Genomic DNA, 25,127 nt, shown 5'->3' with positions numbered 1-25,127 from the left:
AACAGGCTTTAAACTCACTTATGTGTACTCTAGTACTAGGAATACGTGACAGTCATCAGCCACAGGATCTTAACATTTTCTGTTGTCTTAACTCAAAGATGTTAGAGTCAAAAGAATGAAGTGAAGCTGCAGTGATTACCTTAATTATCATAGTCCAGTATCAAGGCACAACTAACAGCATCAATCGAGTTTAAACTCATGACATGATAATCACAACAGCTCTCAAAAGAGCCCTATGCTTCTCATGCATCAAATGCAAGAACTCAGCATAAAATTAGGAAGAAATATTCAAACTTCAATGGAGACCATAAAGCACTGAGGATCACTAGGGATCTCTAACTTGAATCAGGAGCTGCATCCCCACAAGTGTGAAAGTTGCGAGTTTACGACTAAGACAGCCTTGGTAGACAGTACAGAATGGATAAATTCTAATGCAGAGAACCTAAAGTAAGTGTTTCAATGAAGCATCACAGCCCTTTGCTAGGCACTTGAACCATTCATCTTATTCAGAATTAGTGAGGAGGGCAGGGTCATGATCCAGACCCAAAAATAAAATCTGCAAGACATAGGGAGAAACAAAGGTCTCACGTACCTTTCTCTTCTGGAGAGCTCCTTCAGCTTTTCTAAATCAAGTGGTTATTTTTTTATGCCTGGGCTGCTTGATTTGGATTTTCAATGTCTATTAATTCTTCTACACCCTTTCACTTTGGCTTGTAATCTGTGACTCAGAGGATTGCCATGTTGTGGAATAGGCTCCCCGTCCATGTGAAGCAGAGTTCATCTCTAACCCCAGTCAAATGAAACTTTGATCATTAGAGGGGAAATTGCAAATTTTCCCCAGTCTGGCTCCCATTTCTCTGATGGACAGAGGTTGTCAGTAAAAAAAAATGACCTCCAATTAACATCCCATTCACAAATCTCTTAGCTACTTCCTTACTAACATAATTCCCCACATAATAGATGCCCAAGGTACCAAGTTGGGGCAGAGAACATCGTAAAGCTTATAAAGGTCTTAGTGGTCATTGGCTTTATTTATTTATTTGTTATTTGTTTACCGGGAAAGTCGAACTTGGAACAAAGCCAATTTTCAGTGGAAGCCCAGGGAGAAACACTCCAGAAGCATGTCTTTGTAACATAGGAGGAAACCTACATGAATGCACAGAGGACATACAGACTCTGCACAGAAGACACCCCAGCCGAGAATCAAACTTGAAAACCTCTTGCTGTAAGGTGAAAATGCTACCGCTGCACCACTGCACCATCCAAAAGCTAAGTAACATCCTATGAACCTGTGTAAACTATATGAGCCTAATCTGACAAAGACAAAAGGATTAATATATAATTGATTAATACATTTAATAAAATAATTCAGAAAATTATATATTTCAAGTACTTTAGATATATATTGCCATTCAATCAATCAAATGCTTTATTCACATCTATTGATGGCTCTTTTAACCATGATATTAATATAATATATTAGTGTGATTATTCTTTCAGTAGTAAAATCCATTATAATCATCATCAATTAATAATGGGTAAAATGTTTAATTCTATTAATTAATATAGACATGATTTTAATTATTTTATATATATATATATATATATATATATATATTGATATTGATATTATTTATTTACATTATTTTAATATGCATGGCACAGTGGTGCAGCAGTAGCATTGTTACCTCACAGCAAGAGGTTCTCTGGTTTAATTCTCGGCTGGGGTTCCTTCTGTGTAGAGTCTGCATGTCCTCCCTATGTTCATGTGGGTTTCCTCTGGGTGATCCGGTTTCCTCCCACATTACAAACACATATATCTGGAGCATTTCTGCCCAGGCTTCTGCTAAAAATTAGCTTTGTTCCAAGTCGGACTTTCCCAGTTAACAAATGTTAAATAAATACATTTTGTAATCCACATTTAGAAGAGATATAGGTCCGTAAGAGGAACATAATGAGCATTTATTTAGTTTTAATATGGGAGATTAAATTAGAGTATATTTCCAAGAATGGGGTATATTAAACATTGATTTAACTTCAATAAAATATTTGATAGGTTAAGTAAAGCATCATGTGGTAATAATTTATGTAACTCAGAAATAATGCCATCCTTACTTGGAGATTTATCTTTCTTTTTTTTTTTTTAATTTGTTCATTTATTTCAAACATTTTACAAGTTTCTCAATTTTCTGTATTTGTTCCATGTAAGTTTATTATAAATATTTTCATTTAAGCACATTTTCATTATATTTTCATACTTAATGAAATTACTTGATATATTTAAGTTACTGTAATATTTTCTAAAGCATTCTAAAATATCTTCTATAATGGTAACTTTTTATTAGGATATTGACTAGTAATTTTTTTAATATAATTAGCTTTATTAATTTATTAGATCTTAGTGATATTCTATGTAAATCTGGGAGTTTAAGAAATACATTTGTAATTTAATTCTGTCTAGGTTTATTATAACTTTATGTTGTATAATTGATATATATTTTAAATTTAAAACTTTTATTTAAGTTCTTCATCTTCATCACCTTTTTGTAGTTTAAATTTTACATTTTCAGTCTTAGTCTGTAACTCAAACAGATCTCTGTCCAATGTTTTTACATAAATACTAAAAAGTTATCTTACCAAATAAATAACCTTTAAGGGAACCTGATAATATAATAAGCAATGCTTCTCCATTATTATCAATGTCTAAAATTGTTGAATTTCTTTTGAAAATCTTAAAAAAAAATGTATAAGCTGGTAATCTTTTATTAAAAAATAATTTTTCAAGCTTAACCATAATCATAAAAGTGATGGCATTATGGTCTAATAAGGGGCATAAGACTATAGTGATTGTCTCTAATATTGAAACTGAATCATTTGAAACAAAAACTTTCTCAATTTTGGACTGTGTTCCAAATCTATATAAATAGTGAGCTTGTGTCATAGAATTTGGTTGCAAAAATAGTTGACATCTTTAAGGTTAGTTATTTCAAAAAATAATTAGTAACAGCTTAGCTGAAGCAGAAATTGTTGGTTTGTTAGTGGCAGTAGTATCATTTTTACTTAAAATACAATTAAAGTTTCCAGCTTCAATAAGACTACTTCTCACACATGAAACAATTACATCCAAATATATTTTAGAGATGTTTCTCTCCACTCCTTAGCAACTGATATACATTAGCTAAAGATTATAGTTTTACTTGTATTAAAATTACTATAAGACATAGCCACCCAGTGGCGTGAACCTTAGCTCTAGATGATTGTCACTGTTGAGGTGACACCCTGACTCCATGTACATAAATGGGAAAAGGATGCACAGATGGATATTATCAGTGTATTCATCAATAATGTTAGGCATTAATGTAGAATTCTGCCAGAGAACAGCCGTGTCTCTTATTTTTTATTAAACCTAGAGCAAGTCATTACTGTATATTCTTTTTGAACTGAATCTATTAATATCACCTTCAATTACATGTGTTTCTCACAAAAAAAAAATCTGAAATTTATGTAAGTTTAAACATTTAAATAAACTACCCCACTTATTACCACTATGCAAACCATTTATATTTAATTATAAATATTTTAGATAAGACATGTTAGGTACATGTTAATAAAAACACTTTAATAATATTTCTAATAAGGTTTATGGATGAATGTATAGTAATTATATATATGTGATGATAACCAATCAAAACATCTGTCTAGAATCATATTTATGTTTTACATAGACATAAGAGTTTAAATAAGATTGATTTTAAACAGTTCAACTTTAAACTCATATACTAATATGGAATTTAGTGTTCCTAGTTTGAAGAGATGTCTTATTCAAACTACCACCAACAATAAGTTTAGACAGCAAATTCTAACTTACATTGTATCTGCAACCTACACAAATTTTAGTATGAACAGAATAAATAACATTAATATAAATCATTTTATTTAATTAAATGCAGTTATCATTCATCTAATATTAAATATAAATTTTCAACATATCAGCTAATTTAATAGCAAGTATACATAAACTTTAATTATTTATATGTAACACGCTATGCAAAAAAAAACTTTAAAATCTGCATTCATTGTAATGATTTATGTTGTTGCCTTTTGGCTTATCCCGGTTAGGGGTCGCCACAGCGGAACTCCGGTCCACTAATGATTGGTAATAGATTTTGATGAATGCCAAGGTGCCAGCTTGATGTTCAACCTTCAACGAAGGCACGCCCATTTATGCATGTCTTTCAAACGCTCACCCAACCGTGGGGAGGACATGCAGACTCCACACAAAAGGTACTCCCCCCACACTCCAGCTGAGAATCGAACGGGAGAACCTCTTGCTGTGAGGCAACAATGCTACCGCTGCACCACTGTGGTAATGATTTATATATTATATTATATCTTCAAAGTAGTATCATTAAGAAGTAGCATGCTAAATAAAGCAAGATTTAATTGTGTTTCTGAAATAACTAGATGTAGAATCAATGTATTATATATTAAAAATATTATAGTCCTTTCATGTGTCAATAACTTAAAAATTATGTATTTTAGTAATTCTTCCAAAGATCTATAAAAAGAGTAAGTCAAAATGCAAAAAAAGTATTCAGAAACATATTATATACTTATTATATATTTATTTATATGGAATTAATTGATTACTATTATTTGTTTCACATAACTTTAACAATAGGTAAGAAAATCTTCAAAATAGTCAGATAAACCAAGAATTAGCTTGTGATTTGGCAAACTTTCAATAGTACTGTACCCATCAAATTGCAAAGGGAACAAAGCACAGCTCAAAAGCATAAATCCCACAAAGCTCTGTGTTACACATTGACAATGGCAGAAAATCTATGTTCAATGAATAAAATAAAGCATATTTATTATGGGTGCCAGACACATCTTAATCAAACCAAGTCAACATAGGCATCTCACACCACCAAAAAAACTAAATAGACATAAAATAATGAAGCCACAGACCAAACAGACCAATTGCATCAATCATATAGCCAGCAGATGTTAAGATAAATAATACTAGCATACAACCTTGGCGCAACAGCACAGAGATAATATGCTGGATTACCAACAGAAAGTCCAAGGTTCAAAACCTGGCTGAGACAATTGGACATCAGCAGTTTCTATGCAGAGGAAAGGACATCCAATCTACTTCTGTAATATGCCCATGAGTCGATTTTGATTTGAGGGCATCTTACTTATTTACAGACATACAATGTACTCTGAAGTAATCCAAACCAAATTAAAAGTTTAAATGAGTATTTCAGCACTGTCATACAAGAGTCTGTAGAAAGAAAAGTTCCATCCTCCAAGACATACCCAGTACTTCAACTGGATAGTAAAAGCAGATGGACAGCACAGGCAGGTTCACCATGGATCAGGACACAATGCACAAACAAAACTCACAAAAGGTTGAAAGGATAATCATGACAGAAACAGAAAACATTAGACAATAGATTAGGCAGCAAGCATTTATATTAAATGAATGTACAAACTTGCCAATTGCCTACATTAGAATGATCTATCAGAAATATTTGTGCATGATTAAGAACTAAAAGGAACAACAAACCCTATATTTAAAGGCTATGTAAACACATATATTTTATTATAATAGCTTTCTAAATATTATTATTAAATAAAAAAAACATAAAATTTATTGAATCAAATTTAAATGCAAGCCTTATAAGCTATAGCTATTTAATGTAAATATATAAATACAGAAGAAAAAAGTGTGAGAGATATTACCTTTTTTTCTGGTGCAGTTCTAGTACATTATAAAAATATAGTTCATGTGTAAAAAAGGGTCTACTTCAGTAAGTCAAAATCATTAATCTTCGAACACCTAATCCCTTTTTGTTGAAGTCACAAATCAGTGAATGGACTTTTCATCGAAACTTGTAGTGTTCTGAATGTTGATGTTGTGATAGATCAATTTTAGTGGACCTATATAGCTATATCAGTCTATTTACATATGCGCAAGTATACACACACACACACACACACACACACACACACACACACACACACACACACACACACACACACACACATATTATATATGTGTATGTATGTGTGTGTATACATCAAATCTTCCCATTTTTAGATTTTCAGGGGCAGCCTTGATTCTGCCTCAGAATTTTGCTGAAAAGATCACAGTTTGCAATTAATAAACAATGAAAATATTATAGGTACATCTTTGTCTTACTTCAGAAAATGAATGTGTTAATCCTTTTGCTCTGTTAACTTTCCAAGGTAATGCTCCCAATATTAAAAAAAAGATGTCCCTGATTATTTTTACTTTGTCCTAATCCTGGAACTCAAAGGTTGAGAGCTTTGATACTGACAACTATTTTATTCATAAATATATATATATATATATATATATATATATATATATATATATATATATATATATATTTATATGTATACATATATATATATATATATATATATATATATATATATATATATATATGCACATATATAAATACACACACACACACACACACACACACACACACACATGCAAGCACACACAAATTTCCACATATTGAACTTAAGTAATACCTTTTTTACATCTCACATGTTTGCTGGTTCTTTTATAAATATGCTTCACTCTATGAGTGTTACTTAGATAAGTGCTGAATGTTCTAACTTGTTTGAATGTTTACACATTATGTTGAATTCTGTATGTTATAAAATTGCTTTGCCTTCCACGCAGGTTATATTTGATACTTATTCACACTTCATTATATATTACTCTGATTAATAAAGTATAAATAATTTAAAAAATCATGCAATCTTCTTTATGCTTCATTCTGTGTATCTTAACTTATATTAAATATTATGGTAATATATAGCTTCAAAGTATGTGTGTGTGTGTGTGTGTGTGTGTGTGTGTGTGTGTGTGTGTGTGTGTGTGTGTGTGTGTGTGTGTGTGCATCTGCACGTGCACAAGGTGTTTCATTCACACATCTTTGTGTTCAGTTGTCTTTGTGCAGTTGACTGACCAACTTTTGGATATATGAGAATGTGACCACACACAATAGGCATTGTTTTAAAGGGAGTAGACATGCAGGTGTGTCTGTCAGAAAGTATATCAAATAGCATAACATATATTCCCCAATGAAGGTGTCTTCTTTTGCTGTTGTCTATATACAAGAAGCTAATGTGGAATGCAAAGAATGTCTTTTTAAGGAATAATTATTATATTGCATTCTATGACATATGACTTACCAGTGTTTGTATATGTGTGAAGGCTAGATATATGTAGTTTGGACTGTGTGAATAGTTTCCCTTGTACACTCAAGCAGATTTTACTACCTTGACTGTGCGAATACGCATGTTACATAAAATATACTGTGACATTTTCAGACTTGACTTTCTGATGCCATCTGCACCTGAAATATGAAATTAATTTGTTTTATAGATGTGTGCATGAGTATGGGGGTAATAAATGAGTCCTAGTCAAAAGTAAGAACTGACTTTATCTGGGAGGCCCAAGTTTTGCATCACTATACCTGTGTTATTGTGCAATTTGTGTAAAAATCTCAACATTTTCAATAAAGAAAGGCAAAGCAAAAAATACACTAAATGGTGTGTTAGAGACATGGTTTCAGAGAGATACAGGTTCTAAAAATGTTATGCCCATTGATGGCTTTCATTTGAGTTATATTTTAAAGAAAATGTACTCAACAACAACCTTGGCTCTGACTGAAACAGGTACAGTTTTTTTTTCTTTTTCATACCATGAGCTTTATTGAAACAAAGAGGTAGACAACTAATAAACTAGAAAATATTCATATGTACAAAATATCAAGTGATGAATTCTACAAATATAAAACCAGTCTTTTCAGCCAACATCAAACTGAACATTTAATGATGCCATATAGAATGGTTCCATCAGTAAAAAAAAAAAATTCCAAAAATACGCAAATTTGTATCTTTGCAGCAATTCTTCGACCCAGACCAAAATCTGCAGTGGTAAGTATACAATTGATTACTGAAGACGTTGTGTTCTTTTCCAGTATCTAAAAGATAATGGATATCACTGTAAAAAGACTTTCGGCTTTTCACAGTTAGGGGTCACCATAGCGGAACTCCAGTCCGCTCATGATTGAGTGGATTTTTATGGCACATCCATTCACGCTCACACCTATCTGCATGTCTTTAATGTCACTTGACCATGGGGAGGACATGCAGACTTCACTCAGAAGGCACTCCAGCCAAGAATCGAATGGGAGAACCTCTTGCTTTGAGACGACAATGCTAACCGCTGCACCACCGCGGCTTATATAATGGATATGAATGTAAGATCAAGTAATTGCAGTCACAATTTCCTGTGTTTATCTGCAGGATTGAATGGTTCTTCCAGCTCAAGAAGCCAGAAACCTACCTCACGTGGGAGTGGAGGTGGACTGTGGAGAGAATGCAACCTGTAATGCCCATGCCACTGAAACCACAACCTTAGCCCAAATGCCCCAACCTCTAGGCAATCCCATACAAAGTGAACAATGCTCAGAGCAGCACCTACACAGATCTGAATAATTGAGATTCCTTTTCTTAAACCACAATGTAGAGTGATTCCATATATGTATAAGCAAGCTTAAATTGTGTAAAAGTCATGCAGTGACAATTTTTCCCACTGAGTTGCATTTATGCTTATTCCCAAGATGCAGTCCTCTTGTCCCATCTTACTTGAATCCTACCTAGGAGTAAGTTTTAGAAAGTAGACAAAAACAAGGCGGCAAAACTCTGTCATTGAGCAACCATATGTATGGGCTTTTACCAGCCAAAATACTCAAATGATCCTGCAGGCATCTATCATTAAATAAATACCTCAGTTGCAGATATTACCAGAATGCTAGGTTATTGGTAATGCAATGAGCTTTACACTTTTTTATATGACTTAAAGCAGCCCTGTACAGTGGAATTAAAGTCTGTGCAGGACACAACCCTCCACCAATAGCCATTTCTCCAAAGGACTAAGAACAAGCCCTATGAGATACCATAGTGATGTCCGAAACCAATCCAATGCCCCTAGCACTGGTCTTCCCAAGAAATTCTTCCATACAATTTTCTCTAACCCTGAATCATCCTGTATTCTGCTCCTCTCTTCTGCCTTAACTCTATGTAGCTGCAGTTGCAGAAAAGTGAACTCCGACTGAGTCCATATGGGAGGGAAAAGCATCCCAACCCACATTGACTGCATGAGTAGGCTGATGAGACCATTCCTTTTAGGTTCATGGATCTATACTTGGCTATCAACCACCTGGGCCTTTGTAAACCTACCCATGCAACACAACCCTGTTGTGTCCCCATGGACCTTGGGCATCTATACAAGGGGGGTATGTTAGTTAGAAGGGAGCTAAAAGTTCTGGGGTGATTTGTTACTTAGGGGATATTTACTTACTGTTAACCTCTGTCCCTCAGTGGCACAGGCACCAGACCAGGAAAATGTATGATTTTCTATCCAGTGGTCAAAATTACATTTGAATAGTGTGTCAAGAATGAACTCTGCTTCACATGGATGGAAAGCCTATTCCATAGCACAGGGATCCTTTGAGACACATCAGTCTCACCAGCATTTTCTATGCTGCAAGCAAAGTTTAAATCATTGAATCTAGAGTTTTGGGTGCTGTTCATTTTGTGGTTTTGCAAAATTTCCATCAGATCTGGATCTGAGAATGCATATATGCCAGGCATAGATTGCCTCTCAGTAACCTGTAGAATACTGGGTATACAGATAGGACCTTAAGGCGATCTGTGTAGGGCAGTCTGTTTATACCCTGATTTCTCTTGGTTAGGAACATCTGTTGCAAATGCCTGGTCAGGTACATGCTGAAGGGGGCATTGTATTCATTAATGGTTCTGATAAGTACATAGTAAAGTGGTACTATAACTTCCCGGGACCTGAATGCTATACCCTTATTTTTAAGTTGGGTGACAATCTGTTTTTTTTACAGTCTTGGCTGCGTGTTGGTTGAAGCCAGTTTACTGTCTACATGCACTCTTAGATCCCTAATTACCAGGTCAAATCTTAGGGGTGTTTTATTGATGCAATAATTAACTTGGATGGATGTTATACTAAAGGGAACTGAATGCACTTTTTGCCACTAAATTATAATCCGTGGCTTTGGCACCAATCATTTGTCTGTGTTAGAACCTCTTGCAGCATGTTAATGTCATGGGGAGAATCTATGATAAATCCCAAATTACAGTAATCTACAAAAAGCCAGAGGCCCTTGACATTGCTTTGACTTCTGAGAAGTAGATGCTAAACAGGAGCAGCTCCAGCACAGAGCCCAGTGGTACTCAATTGATGACCGGTCTGCCGCTGAAGGTGGTCTCATCAATCCTGCCTTCTTGGGTCCTATCTGTGAGCCAGCTAGCAGTCCAGCACATTATGTAAGGATTTGCACCTAGTCTGTGAGTTTTTCAACAATATCCATGTGGGGTATCATATTGAATGACTTAGCCAGGTCAAGGTAGGTGGTATGCGCCGTCGTCCACTCATCCATTGCCTTGGTGATCCTCTTAAAGAAATTTACCAGGTTAAGTAGGCAAGACATTCATTTCACAAAGTCAAACTGAGATGGGTCCAGTGTCTGTAAATTGTCAATGTTTTTTCCATGATAATACATTCCAGGCTTTACATACATTAGATTTGTCAGACTGATCGGTCTGTAATTTCCTGTGTCAGTTGATGGACCACCCTTGTGAGGAAGGATAACCAACTGAGTCCTCAGTTCACTTGGTATATGGCCTGTTTTGAGGATGTAGCTGAAAAGCGCCTCACATGCTCCTGATACGTCCTGTTTTAAAGTATTTATGAGGCAACCCAGGATATTGTTGTGGCGTGCTCTGTGTTTTTTGGTTTTAACAAGTGGCACCAGGAACTGCTCCTTGTTGATAGCTGAGGGGTTACGTTAGAATAGATTTCACAAGTTTTGCAGGGGGGAGTAGAGGGTGAAGTTAAAGCTGAATTTGTCAAACAGCAGATTCACTATGCCACCCTATCCATTGAAGGTGGTGTCATTTTGCACCGGTTCAGCACACTGCTGTGTGTTATCTTTCAGGTTTTGAACATAGCTAAAGAAGACCTTGTGGCTGTCCTTATACTGTGAGACTATTTTGCCTTATAGTTGGCCTTGTTAGACTTAATTAGTCCTCTCAATTTCTTGTTTACTTCAGTCAGTGAGCCCTTGTCATTATGAGAGCTGCTGTTTCTGATTTTTAATGTGATTTTATTTCCATTTCTTATATACCCCATTAAGTTTAGGACTCCATCAATGTGGATTGTTTTTGGTGTTTGTTATGGGCTTACTTATGGTAGTTACAGTAGCTTCTATGCAGTCATTTACACAGGGATTTTGTGAACAATTCCGTATAGGTGGCTGTTATCTCATAGTTCAGGAAGGGTACTGAGTTTCTCACTTCTATACTGTCTGACCTGCAAAACTCATTCTATACTGACTGACCTGAAAAAAAAATCCTGCTTCCCAGTAATCCAAAAACTATATAAACCTAAAGCTAACATCTGGTTAACCTATGAGCTTAATGTTCTTCTACATCTCAGAGACAAGGCATAGCATTCTTTGAAAGCATTTCCTACTACAATAAACAGAGAGTGCTACACACAGCTATGCAACCTTGCCAAATAAGACCAAATCTCACTGATAAAATCACCTAAAAACTTCTGGAAAGATGCTGGCCATCTTACAGGACAGAAGAGCCAATTCCTCCATGAATTCTACATCCTCTCCACTTTGTGCTTCAGATTTCCTTTCTCATTTCAGCAACCTTCTCAGCCCTTTCTCTAACCAATCCCAGAATGCATCTGTCACTCCCACCTCTCCTCCCTACAGCCCTACGTTCTACTTCAGAATGATCTCATACAAGGATATTTACCCTCTGCTTGAACAGATTAATCTTGATAGCCCCCCCCCCCAAGTACTGACAGCCTTTATCCATGGTTTACTTATCAACTGTAGAGACATTATAACCCCCACTGAAACACATTGACAACCTCTATGTTACATTTAATATTATGTCTTATATCTGGAAGCATTCCATTGTAAAACCACTCCCTAAGAAACTTTGTAATCTGTCAGACTTTCGGCCCATTTTTATTCTTGCTACCCTAGGAAAGATTCTGAAAAAATTAATTTATTTGCAACTCACGCAATACATAAACCAATACCACCCTATCTGTCAAAAGCACCATGGCATTTGGTCTGGTCACAGTACTTCCACAGCTATCTGGATACTCAGCTATAAAAATCTTCTTGAAATGGGCAAGGATGTAATTACTGGAGCAATCTTTATTGACCTCACCAGAGTCTTTGATCTTATCGACACTTGGTTCTCAAACACTGTCTCACTGAGATAGGCATTAGTGATGACACACTGCCCTGGTTCAAAAACTACCTCTATAACCACCATTCTTCAGTTAATTTCAATTCATCAACCTCTCCATCAGTCCATCTGCAGAAAAGTGTTCCTCAAGGATTTATTCTGGTAATTCTCTTTTCTATCTACATTAACAAACTGTCTTTTGACTTACCTTGACTTCTTCTCCAGCTTTTTGCTGATGACGTGGTCTTATTCTGCTCCAACCATTCTGTCTCTTCTCTTGAACTCAAACTTTGGGCAGATTTTCATGCCCTTATTCAATAGGTCAGTGATAAACAATTGCTACAAAACTCCTCTAAAACAAAAACAGTGCTTTTTAGCACTAAGCAAAAGCTCACTTCTATCTCCAGACGTATAAACATTCTTAATCATCTTAGTAACACTATTGAAAATGACATTCATTCAAATACGTAGGAATTTTGTTTGACCCCTTCCTAAATTTCTAACTCTATCTGGACTATAAACACAATAAAATCAACTCTCTCAATTATGGGCTAATAGGATCTCCTCTTTTCTAGCCCCACAATGTACCAGTGCTGTAGGTAAAGGTATCTTACTGCCACAACTAGAATGCTGTCTCTTTCTATTTGCTGCAGCTCTATAAAGACATGTATCCACTGTTCAGACCATTTCAACTGCCTTTTGCAGATTTATCACTCTCTCCCCAAGAAATGAACACCACTGAAAAAACTTTGAAAAAGCTAACTGGCTACCTGTGAACCAATGTGCTGACTTTCTACTTGCCTCTCAACTATTTAAACATATCGACAATGACCCCTTCCTTTAACCAGTTTCCAGACTTTTCAGAGACGCACCAACATATAACCTTAGACATCTTAACCACTCATGGCCTCACCTCCAAATCCCTCAAACTAACTTAATGCATTAATTCCCATTTCCACCTACATACCTTGCTCCGACTCTCTTTTTGGTTGTGATTCCTTCAACATGCCAACTCTGATTTCCACTCTATATGTAATGTATGTATATATCGAGTTTTTTGTCACTCACTATGTATATAATGCCATTTATCGATTGCCTTTATTCTCTCAAGCCACCTACAATAATTACTTTGTATATAATATATGTATATATTACACTTTGTCATTCCTGTGTATATAATGTCATGTAGCTATTGTTTAACTACTGTGTTTCCCCGGGATGAGACTGAAATTGATCTAATGGATTCCATGCACAAAGATAAAATTAAAAAATGTTGGTTAGTAGGTTGTAGTTTGCTATAGAATAACTCCTGTCTGTTACAGGATAAGTTGGGTTTTCCAAGTTGATTTTTATTTTGAGGGAGACAGCTTTGTGTCTGACTTCACCAGTGAGGGTGTGATATGGGGGGGGGGCAGCTTTGTGTCTGACTTCACCAGTGAGGGTGTGATATGGGGGGGGGCAGCTTTGTGTCTGACTTCACCAGTGAGGGTGTGACATGGGGGGGGGGGTGCAGTGCTCTCTTTTATTGGTGAGTAATAGGTCCAGTATATTTGATCTTCTGGTTGGAGTGAACAACATCTGGTCCAACCTATTTGTCTTAGCAAAACCCAAAAAACATTGTGTCTGCAAGATGGAGGGAGGGCATGTTTCCCAGTCAGTAGAGGGGTAGTTAAAGTCCCCCATGAATAGGGTATTTGGTTGGAATGTGAATGCCTTCACTAGGTCTAGGTATGAGTTATAAGATTATTGGGGCATAGATGATGACCTATGCCATGCTAGAATATGTTGAGGGACTTTAACAGTTGTGACTTGCACATGGATGAACTCCAGGGCATCATCCTGTTTAGCCAACCTAGAGGTATATTTATTGCTAAGATAGATCGGGACACCTCCACCTTTGGTCCCTGTCTGTGCTGCTTTTGGTTTAAATGTGTAGAAGGCACTGTAATCTTGCACTGCCAGAGTAGTTTCTGTAGCTTTAAACCAAGTCTCGGTAATTGTACAGATGTCTATATTCTCCAACATGAGGAGAGCCTGAAGGGTGTGGAGGTTCCTGCTGAGGCTTCTGACACTCAACAGTAACACTTTTGGTTGCTTTGAGTTTTTTTTTTTTTTTTTTTGGTATGTCAGTACGGTTGTCATTTTGGCATTGCCTAAAAATGTCTCTAAGGCGGTGGATACAGTTTTATTCAATATCTGAAAGCCTGGGGGGATTAATGCAGATCATCCTTGACAAAGAAACATGATCTGTTAACCATGGGCTTCCATGCTGACAGATATTGAATCCTCCTGGAGTGACACCAGAAACTAAGCAAATTGTAAAAATCTATCATTTTTTGTTCATCCTGTGACATAATCTTGGTGTAGATATAATGCAAGGCATATACCTGTCTGTGTACATATTCAGAGAAGATCCATAATGTCTCTTCATGTATAGTCCAGTGAGGTACAGCTCAGGTCATTTACACCCACATGGAGTATGTTAGAATCATCTTGGTATCTGTGGTGCAGTGATTTGAGTGCGCACATGATACTGCAGAACCTGGCACCAGATAAGAAACAAACCGTTATTTTCTCCTTGTCCAACTTGGTGAGTGGGCATTGTGTATTTTATAGTGGAGTTCCCTATGACAACAGTTTTGGATAAACTGCTTACTTGTTTTATGGGCTTCGATTTTGAGGATCTATTGGGTGAGGGACATGTGTGGTGGTGGGTGATGCTTTACAGATTGCTGAGAATAGGCATTACTATTTCTAGGCTTAAAGAGGTCTTTGAGGTTTGGGAAGGATTTTTTTACTGCCTCAATATAAGATGGTCTATGCGTGTGGTGGACACTATGTCTAGTGGATGTAATATGCATGTTCTTGACAACCTTCTTTATAAGCCCGATTTTTGCCCCTAAGGAAGCTGCATATGTACATCTCCCGCATACTATGTTAGTTGCTTTAAGGATTAAATGGTTGTCTGAGAATATGAGACAATTGCTGCATTATCTCAGGATGCCCACCTCTACCAAGCTGACCACAGAGACATTTTGGAATTCCATATATATTTTGTCAGGGCCTGTATTAGGGTGAACTGTTATAATTTAATGAATGGGTCATTACAGAGATCTCTGGGAGTGCTTTCTAGGGCTAGGATACGATATTAGTGCTGATTCACTCATAAGCTAGCTGCACTAAGCTTAACTCCACACAATGCCACAGTGTGTTACATGTTATAGTCATGTTGCTGTTTTTATAGGCAGATTTACTGTATAAGTATTTGCATCTGTACAGGGCACTGCCAACTGCCTCTCTGTGGTGAGCAGCTCTGTGTAAATAAGCCTAATTTATGGCAAACAAAAAAAAGCTGAAATCTAACTCCTGTTCCCTCTGGCCAATAAACAACTATACTTTGAGATCTTCTGGAATGCTTCCTAACTCAGAATGACCAGGCAAATACCTTCTGCCACAAAACCTAAACGCACAACCTATGGTGAGAGACCTGGGAACTCTGGTTGATAATAATCTCCCATTCAGCCATCATGTAGCGGCAGTGGTCAGAAAAGCCTTTTACTTGGTTCATCTCATAAGTAAAGGTATTGCATGCAGAAAAAAGGAGATTATTATTTGTCTATACGCCTACCTCATTAGATCAATAATTGAGTATAATACCCCATTTGGTATGTACCTCTCCAAACATCTGTACCAACTGGAAAGGCAGCAGAAATACCTCACAAAAAGAATCCATGGCCTTCAACACACCTGTCCTATGCAGACAGACTCAAATCACTATCACAATACTCGGTATCATACAGATTGCTCAGAGGTGATCTGTGTCTCGCCTACAAGGCAATCTCGGACCCTGCCCTACTAGAGATGCTCCATATCCACAAGTCTAACTCCTCACGCGTTACCCGCTGAATGGCCTGAATCTAATATTCAACATCAACAAAGCCTGCTGAAGAGACAAGTTTGTCTCCCAGAGGCTGCCCCATCTCTGAAATACACTTCCCATACACGTCAAACAGAGTACCTCACTGACCCTCTTCAAGCGCCACCTTGATGAGTGGATGGGGAACCACAAATTTTCCCAGGGGTACCACCTGTGTTTCTTATTGACAGGGCTAACAAGTGCTGACTGAGGTTTCTTTTTGGGATAAACTGTTGGCTAGGCTTTTAAGGGCCCCAGGGCCATTAGCCTAGTAACCTCCTATGATCCTATCATGCTATGGAAGATCTGGTCTGCTTAATGTAGAAATACAGCAAATAGGAGCCCTGAAGTGCAATTCAACAACAAAATAATATAGTCCTTGGCTAAATCACCCTTCTTCATGGTGATTTAAATCCAAACAGATAAAAAAAAACACCTTACAAAGAAAAGGAATGATTTTACAACAAAAGTTAATTAAATGCTTTTAAAATACTCCCAAACATTAGCAATAACACATTTTTCCTCATAGTGGCAGTGAATATCGTAGGACACTTGAGACCTGTACTTCTCCAGATGAAATCTGAAAATAATATGTTTCGAAGCAGAAAAAGAAATCTGGATAAGCAACAAATCTTAATAGCATTAATTTTAGCTAAAAGGGGTGTTTTACAGGTTGCTGTTTAGCCAACATTAAATTAATATCTTGCAGGAAAATGCCCAAAGTTCTTTGACAAGATGATGTTCATTGATCTCAGTACCGGCATTCCAAAGTCCCGTTGCTTGTATTGTTGTCAAGCTGATGCTCATTGATCTCAGTACCGACATTCTGAAGTCCCGTTACTTGTATTGTTGTCAAGCTGATGCTCATTGATCTCAGTACCGGCATTCCGAAGTCCCGTTACTTGTATTATCATGAACTTTCATCTATTTGTGGTAAGCCCATAACATTTACTAGACTGCTAAATTATACTTAGTACACCAACCACGTTAGCTGTAAAGTTCTCTACAAACCACGAAAACATGCTTTTCTTTTCGGGGTATACTCCAGACCTCAGGATTCTGTATTTCCATCTAGCTTATCAATAAGAACCTTAATTGTATGAAGAAGAAAAAAAAAGAAAAGTGCTTGGGAAAGTGGACACCTCTGTCTTGTACCTGCAGAAATAACAAATTAATGTGTGCAAAGTCCATTAGTAAACATCTAGTTCTTTAAACTATCTAGATTTTTGCAGAATGTCCAGATTTGTGCCTTCATATTTTTGTTCTGTTCGTCATACCGTATATGTTTTTCTGGCAAATCGTTGATGATTGAAGCAATTAAATAATGACATACATTTGAGTTTCAGGCTTCATATTCTTCAGAAAATGCATGTTAATGCAAAACTTGTAACTCCATTAACTTTCTGCGTTTATAAGAGCACTGTTTAACACTTGTTCCTGATATAAGGCTTTAACATTCCCCATTATTTTTGGATTTATCTATAATTCTTGTGCTAAGAGGTTGAGATGTATGCAAAATCCTGTGCCCTAGAGCTTTTATGTAAGATGTGATGGAATCTGACAAATGGGTGTTTGATACTGCCACAAAAACTCCATTCCAGGGCTAGACAAGTGCTGTTGCAGGCACCATACTATCCTTTAAAACTTGTGTGATATTAATGCATATGTGATGACCGTGCCCTGGCCCAGCAATCAAGGATCCTCAATCCTCACCACTAACACCAGGGAGGTCGTCTCCTAGAGGAGGAAAGGATAAATAATACACACAGTAAAGTACAATTTCCCTTAGGTGCACACAGAGATCACAGTCAGTCTGGGCCTGGCTGCTCCTTTGCTCACCAGGTCCCCAATAAGACTCCCCACTGGCACAGCTATAGGGTCCAGGTCTCAGCCTAACTGGGCAAGATAGAACCTGCAGTACCCTCTCTGTCCAACCAGCGTTTTGTGTCCCTGCCCAAGTAGCTGACACAACACACACACACTTTGAGATAAGTATTTACACAACTTCACAGACACTCCTGCCAACCACCCAGTTAATAATATCAGCTGCTAAAAGGTCCTTAAAAGGATGTCCGATTATTACTGTGCAATATTAATATCCAATGGTAAGGTGACTATACAGTCTAAGGCTTATTGGAAGGACTTAGACAGTAAACTCTATAAATATATAATGTACTCAAAAGCATACTTCATCTCTACACAACCCAGCCACAGGTAGAAGATTTTAAAAATATTTAATAATAAATAATTAAAACACAAGACAAAACTACTACACCACAGAGATATCTAAGAGTTCGCAGATCATACAGAAACTTAAAATAAAAAAAGTAGGACAGGTCTGGTTTCAAAGAAAAATACCTAATTCATCTTTACTAGCTTTAACTATTCCTACAAGATATCACAGTGCTACAATCCAACTTACATACATAAAGAGCATAGGCAGTGCTGGTAAGTTAGATGTCCAAGATCAAAATGCTCATTGTCTCTCCCTGAGACATAGTTTATAAACATCACTAACAAACATGTCTCTGGGTCCTCCCCAGATTACATCATTTTTGACACTTAGGTTTTCCCAGTACTCATATTGCATCATCTTAACACCTGTTCTGAGTTCTCAGGCCACAAACTGCATTATTTAGCAATCTAACACCTGCACAGAAACTTACAACGATACAAGACATATCACATGTATATACTAACAGAAACTAAAGCAATAAAAGCACCTTCCACATCTAAATTCTAGTCGTAAACTTTAGCCTTAGAACAATGGGCATGAAATGTTCATCCAGCCGCCCGCGGGCCAAATTCTAACATGAAAGGATACAACATGCTTCACTGGGCCAGTAGAGTGCAATGTTGTCACATATTTTTCAGTTCCACATTTCACAGTGTTTTCTTACATTTAAAAACACAAGCCTGTATTTTACATTTATTTATACAGTTGATAGAATTATATATTAAATTCTATTTGACTAGGCTGGCAGCCTTCGCCCATCTCTCCCCAGTCATCACAGTATAGTCTATTTAAGTCCAATCTACATTGCTACCCTTTCACAAATCTTTTTTGTGTGAGCCTTAAAGAGACCAGTTGGCATAATAGTTAAGGCCTTTGCCTCCAAAGTTTAATCCTGATCTCTGGACAATATTTTATGGAGTTTGCATTTTCTCCCTGTGTCTCTGTGGGGTTCCTCCCAACTCCCAAAAACATGCTAAGCTTTTCCATCTCAGTCTCACCCAAGAATGGAACTGTGGGCAGCAGTACAGACACTAGACAGTGTCCTATAGGGTGAATAGTTGTATAGACCAACTGCCTGACCATTTACTGTGATGTGCAGTATCCTCACAAGATAAACACAGATCACAGACCATGTGTCATGCTAGCGCTAGCTACTTGACAGTGTAAAAATATGTCTCTAGGTGATCTGGTCATGTTGACTAAGGTCACCAAATGGGTATGGATATTTCCTGATGATAAATGGGTTGTGGACCTGGCCTACTCCAACCTTCACCAGGGACCCATACTAATGGCAGAAGGGGTATGTACCATATTGGCCAATGAGTGCTGCCATAGAGCAGCTCTGGAGCAATAAACTACTATCTGGCTTGCAAGCAGTCACTCAGCCTGAGTTAGCTATGTTAAGTGAAAGATGGACATAAAACTGAGCAACCTGAAAAACACAGGAAGGCTAAACATCCTATGTATCCAGGAGACAAGATGGAAGAGCAGTGCATCAAGGACACTTGGCTTGGGATGCAGAGTCTACTACTTAGGAGGAGAACTGACCAGAAATGGCATGGGAGAGACTTCAGAAGACAGTGACGGATGTCATCAGAATTAGTGACAGACTCAAGGCAATCTGACACCACTGTAATGAGTGGGCATTATTTATAATCTCAGCCTATACCCCACAGCAGGATTTGATAGTTCATAGGTTCATAGGTTCATATGTGTGTACTAGGCTAATGGCCCTGGGGACTTTACAATCCTAGCCATAGGATTTCCCTGGCATAGTGTCACCCAACCTTAGTTCCCAGTGCCTCTGTCGAGTTGAGCCACTGGAGTTATCCCCAGGGTGAATTTTCTGTTTCCCATCCACTCATCAAGATTTCTCTTGAAGAGGGTGAGTGAGGTACTCTGCTTGACATGTATGGGAAGTCTATTCCATAGCATGGGAAGTCTCTGGTTCATAACCCAGAGACTGCCTATAGCATAAGCAGTATCTGGGTTATGAACCTGTCCCTTCAGCATGTTCTGTTAATTGTGGTAATGAGGTAATGAGGTTGAGGTCTCTGGAGCATGTGTTGTGGAGGGATTGGGATTTCTTTAAACATAGCATTTCTAACAGAGCTGGGTCAGACATGGCTTTGTAAGTCAAGCAGAGATCGTCTCTAAGTAGGTGATATGAGATAAGAATAGTTGGAGTTTTTTGAGTCTGTCCATATAGGACAAGTGTTTCAGGCCTAGGATCTTCCTTGTGAGGTACTTTTGTGGCTTCTCCAGTTGTTGCAGGTGAGGTACATGCCAAATGGGGCACTGTACTCAATGACTGGCCTAACGAGGGAGGAGTAGAGGGAGACAATGACCTCTTTCTTCCTGGATGTAAAACCCCTAGTAATGAGATGTGCCACATAGAAGGGCTTTCTGACCACAGCGGCAATGTGGTGATCAAAAGAGAGGTTTCTGTCAACCTGTATTCCCAGATCTCTTATAATGCCTTCTGTGTTCAGTGGACTACCATCAATGTGGTAATTCATGGGAACCAGGTTTTTCCCAAAGGGGATGACGACACATTTTTTGGCATTGAGCTTAAGGCCATGGTTCTGACAACAGTCGCTGGTCTCAGTGATGCCATTCTGCAAGATGTCAACATTAATTGGGGAGTTAATAATAGCTCCCAACTTGCAATTGTCTGTGAACGTTGTCAGCCAGAGTCCCTTCCTGTTGGCCTGGACTTCAAAGAAGTAGATACCAAACAGGAGAGGACCCAGGACTGAACTGGGACTCCACTCATGACTAGTCGGCAGTCTGACTTGGAGTCAGCTACTTTCACACTCTGGGGTCTATCTGTGAGCCAGTTTGCAACCCACCTAGTGATATAGGGGATTTATGTTTAGCTTAGTGAGGTTTTCTATGAATCCTGAGTGGGGAATAGTATCAAAAGCCTTGGCCAGATCAAGGTAGGCTGTATGAACCACCTTGCCTTCATCCACAGCTCTGGTGACTGACTCAAAGAAGTTAACCAAGTTGAGCAGGCATGATCTACCCTTCACAAAACCAAACTGTGTGTGAACCAGAGTTTGGAGATCCCCTGTATTCTTGTTTATTATGTCCATGATGATGCATTCCATAGCTTTGCATATCAGGCTTGTCAGGCTTTTGGGGCGATAGTTCCCAGGGTCTGTAGTTGCTCCTCCTTTGTGGAGAGGGATGACCGTAGCAGTGCACCATTTGGTAGGGGCAAAGCCTGAGGTGAGGTTGTGATTAAACAGAGCAGACATGCGAGGTGCCAGTTCACTCTGTAGTCCATGTAGAACACAACCAGGGATATTGTCAGGTCCCATAGAAGCTGTATTCTTGGCCTTGGACAGTGCCGTTTTAATTTGTGCAGCAGTAATACTGGGTGCCTGACAATCTACTGGTATTGTGATTGGTCCTTTTTGGGGGGGGGGGTAAAGTTGGCACTGAATCTGTTGGCCAGTATACTGGCAATATCTGTTGGCTTGGTATAGGAGGTACCATCGTGCAGCAGCTCAGAGCAAATCTGGGTATTGCCATGGAGATTCTTTACATAACAATAGAAGGCCTTGTGGTTGTCTTTACTATCTGCTGCAATTCTGTTTTCATAGTTAGCTTTAGAGGATTTGATGAGGGGTCCAACTTTTTGTTGAGGCTGTTAAGGGAGTTTTTCCAGTCTTGAGACTTCACTTTATTATGCATCAGTTTCCTCCTTCTGTTGTAGAGTTTGTTTATGCCAGGGAACCACCGGATTGGCTTCCTTTTTTTGAAGGAGAGCATCTTGGTTCTATTGGGTATGGTGAGATCCATGCATTTGTGTATGTGTTCATACAGTGCATTGGTGTATGATTCGGCAGTCATACAACTATTCAAACGAAACAAAGTGCAACCACAGCAAAATCACCAAATTCTCTTAGAACAGTGGCACTGATGGTCAATAAAGACTGGAAGATACAGATTTAGCGTAAAGCATACAACTATTCTCCATTTGCATTGGTGCCGTGAAGTTAGCCACCTCTGTTTTTAGGAGCCCAAAGTTAGCTTTGGAGAAGTTTTTCATGGTGGTTACCTTTGCTGGGAGGGGGATGCAGATTTCCAAGGTGATTAATTGATTAGTTTGTGGTCGGATCTTACCAGGGAGGAGCTGACTATTGGTGTAGAGCAATGGTCGCCTATGTTAGTAATGACCAGATCAACGATGTTGCTACTTCTAGTGTGGGTAAGAACAAGCTGGTCTGGGGCATTGGAATTAATGAACTCCAGAAAATGTTGGGCAAGTGTATTGGTACATGAGTCATTTTCCCAGTTAATGGAGGGGTAGTTGAAGTCGCCTAGTAAGAGAGTATTAGGTTGGACCCTAATATTCTCCAGGGTGCTTAGGAACATGGAGCATGAGTCTTGGGACATGATTGGGGACCTATAGCAGGCTACAACCTGAATCACTGTCTTACCCAATGTTAGCTGCACCTGAAGAATCTCTGATGCATTATGTTGGGCTACCAGTCTGGAGGTGTGCACATCCTTTATGAATATGGAAACACCACTGCCTTTGGAGCTTCGGTCCAAGTTCTGGGGCTGAAAGGTGTGGAATGAGTTATAGCCTGGTAATGCAGGGGTGCTTTCTGCTGCCTTGAACCAGGTCTCTGTTACAGCACAAATGCCGATGTTCTCCATTTTAAGGAGTGCTTCGAGCGAGTACATTTTGAGATTTAGACTTCCAGGTGGTGAGAAAAAGAATGTAGTTGCAGGACCTACTAGATAAATCAGGACAACATAAATTGGTGTTGATAATAGGGGACCTAAACGCATGTATCAGGAAGACAGTATAGTATATGAGGGCTACCTGGGTCATCATGTGTGGGGTAGCGGAAATAAAGAAGAGGATGTTCTAAACTTCTGTCTGCAAATGGCTTGATGGTGGTCAACACATGGTTCAGCAAGTCAGGCAGTCTCAAGATCACATACAACAGTGGCCAACATACAACTCAGGTAGTCTTCCTTCGAATAAAGAAAGGGCATTGGGATAGAATCAGTGATTGCAAAATTATCCCCATTGAAACAGTTGGCCCACAGCATAAACCACTGGTTGCCACAATTAGCTCCAATCAGTGATCAGAGAAGGCTCTAAGGTCAACATAGACCTGGCTGAAGACCTGGAAGTTGACTGGAGAGAAAGCAGAACAGTTACAGATCTTCTGAGTGTGTACCTTTAACTCCCAGTGGGTGTGGCTTGAGCCTTTGAAAAAATAAGTTATCACCTTACAGTTCTAACAAATACTCATTGACAGAGGCCAAATATCAACACAGTTGTTTACCACCATGTATGCTTCAAGATAAAATATCCTGATACCTTGTATGTAGTATGGTTTTGGAATTATTAATGCAAATATGAACAAGTAATATTTGACATCTAGAGGAGCAGTAGGAGGTAACTGCAGAAACGCCAGGAGGCATCACTCAGCTGTAATGAGAATTACTCAGGGCTCTAGCACTTCAAGAAGAAGAGAAAATAGGTAGAGGTGAAGAATAATGGTAGCTTCTCAAAACGGCACGTGTGAGGACTACAGAACAGATATGTAGCCAAGCCAGGCATGGAAATTAGGTACATAAGGAAAGCTGGTAAGAATGCAGAAATCCAAGAAGAAGGAGTGAAGGAAAAAGTGTGAGACTGAAAAAACAGACCAGGATAGGAAGGAATACTGGTTGGCTAACAAAGAGGCCAAGAGAGAAGTTGGAATAGCAAAAAACACGGTATCAGAGGCACTCTACCACCTTCTGGAAAGTGCCTCAGTAGATGGTACAAAGAAACTATATCAGGTTTCAAAACAAAGAAAGAAAGCTAAATAAAATAGTCAGATACCTTTCCTAAGGGATACCAGCAACAACCTGCTCATCAGTCCACAGGACATCAAAGGGAGATAGGAGTACTTCCAACAACGTCTGAATGAGGAAGACTCCATAGAAGCTGTACTACCCCAGACTCAGCCTATGGTGAAAGAAGAGGAGGAAAGTACAATATAAGTAAGAACAGCACTAAGGAAAATGAAATCAAGGAAACAGCAATCTCGAATGAGGTCACAGCAGATATGATAAAGATGTCGGGCATGATACGGTAGGGAAGAAATGGCTCCTGAGGGTAATTGTAGCAACATGGAGAGAAAGCAATAACCCAGATGACTGGAGATAAACATACTATTGGTAGTGCACAAGAACAAAGGGGGCATTCACAACCGTGGGTAGTACAGCAGTATCAAACTCCTATCATGGTGCAAGAAAGTTCTAGACATGGAGAGTGATAAACAAATTCACAGAATAGTAGAAAGTAAGATGGGAGATAGGCAGTTCAGCTTCCGATCAGGATGCAGCACAAATGACCCAATGTTTGCAGTGAGACAGATAGTTGTGAAGAGGCTAGAGATGAGGAAAGAGGCCAACTGGGCATTCCTAGACTTGGAGAAAGCATATGACATATCCCAGGAAAGCTAATTTGGGAGGTCTTTTGGTGGTTCAAAGTCTCACAAATATTGGTAGAATTAGTGCAAGCTATGTATAAGGACCTAATGACTCAAGTACAAATAGTGTTCAGTCTCACAGAGGGATTCCCAGTGGGAG

This window comes from Protopterus annectens, chromosome 13.part0 (genome assembly GCF_019279795.1).
Source record: "Protopterus annectens isolate FY-2018-M chromosome 13.part0, PAN1.0, whole genome shotgun sequence".
Taxonomy (NCBI): Eukaryota; Metazoa; Chordata; order Ceratodontiformes; family Protopteridae; genus Protopterus; species Protopterus annectens.
This window is presented reverse-complemented; position numbering follows the sequence as displayed.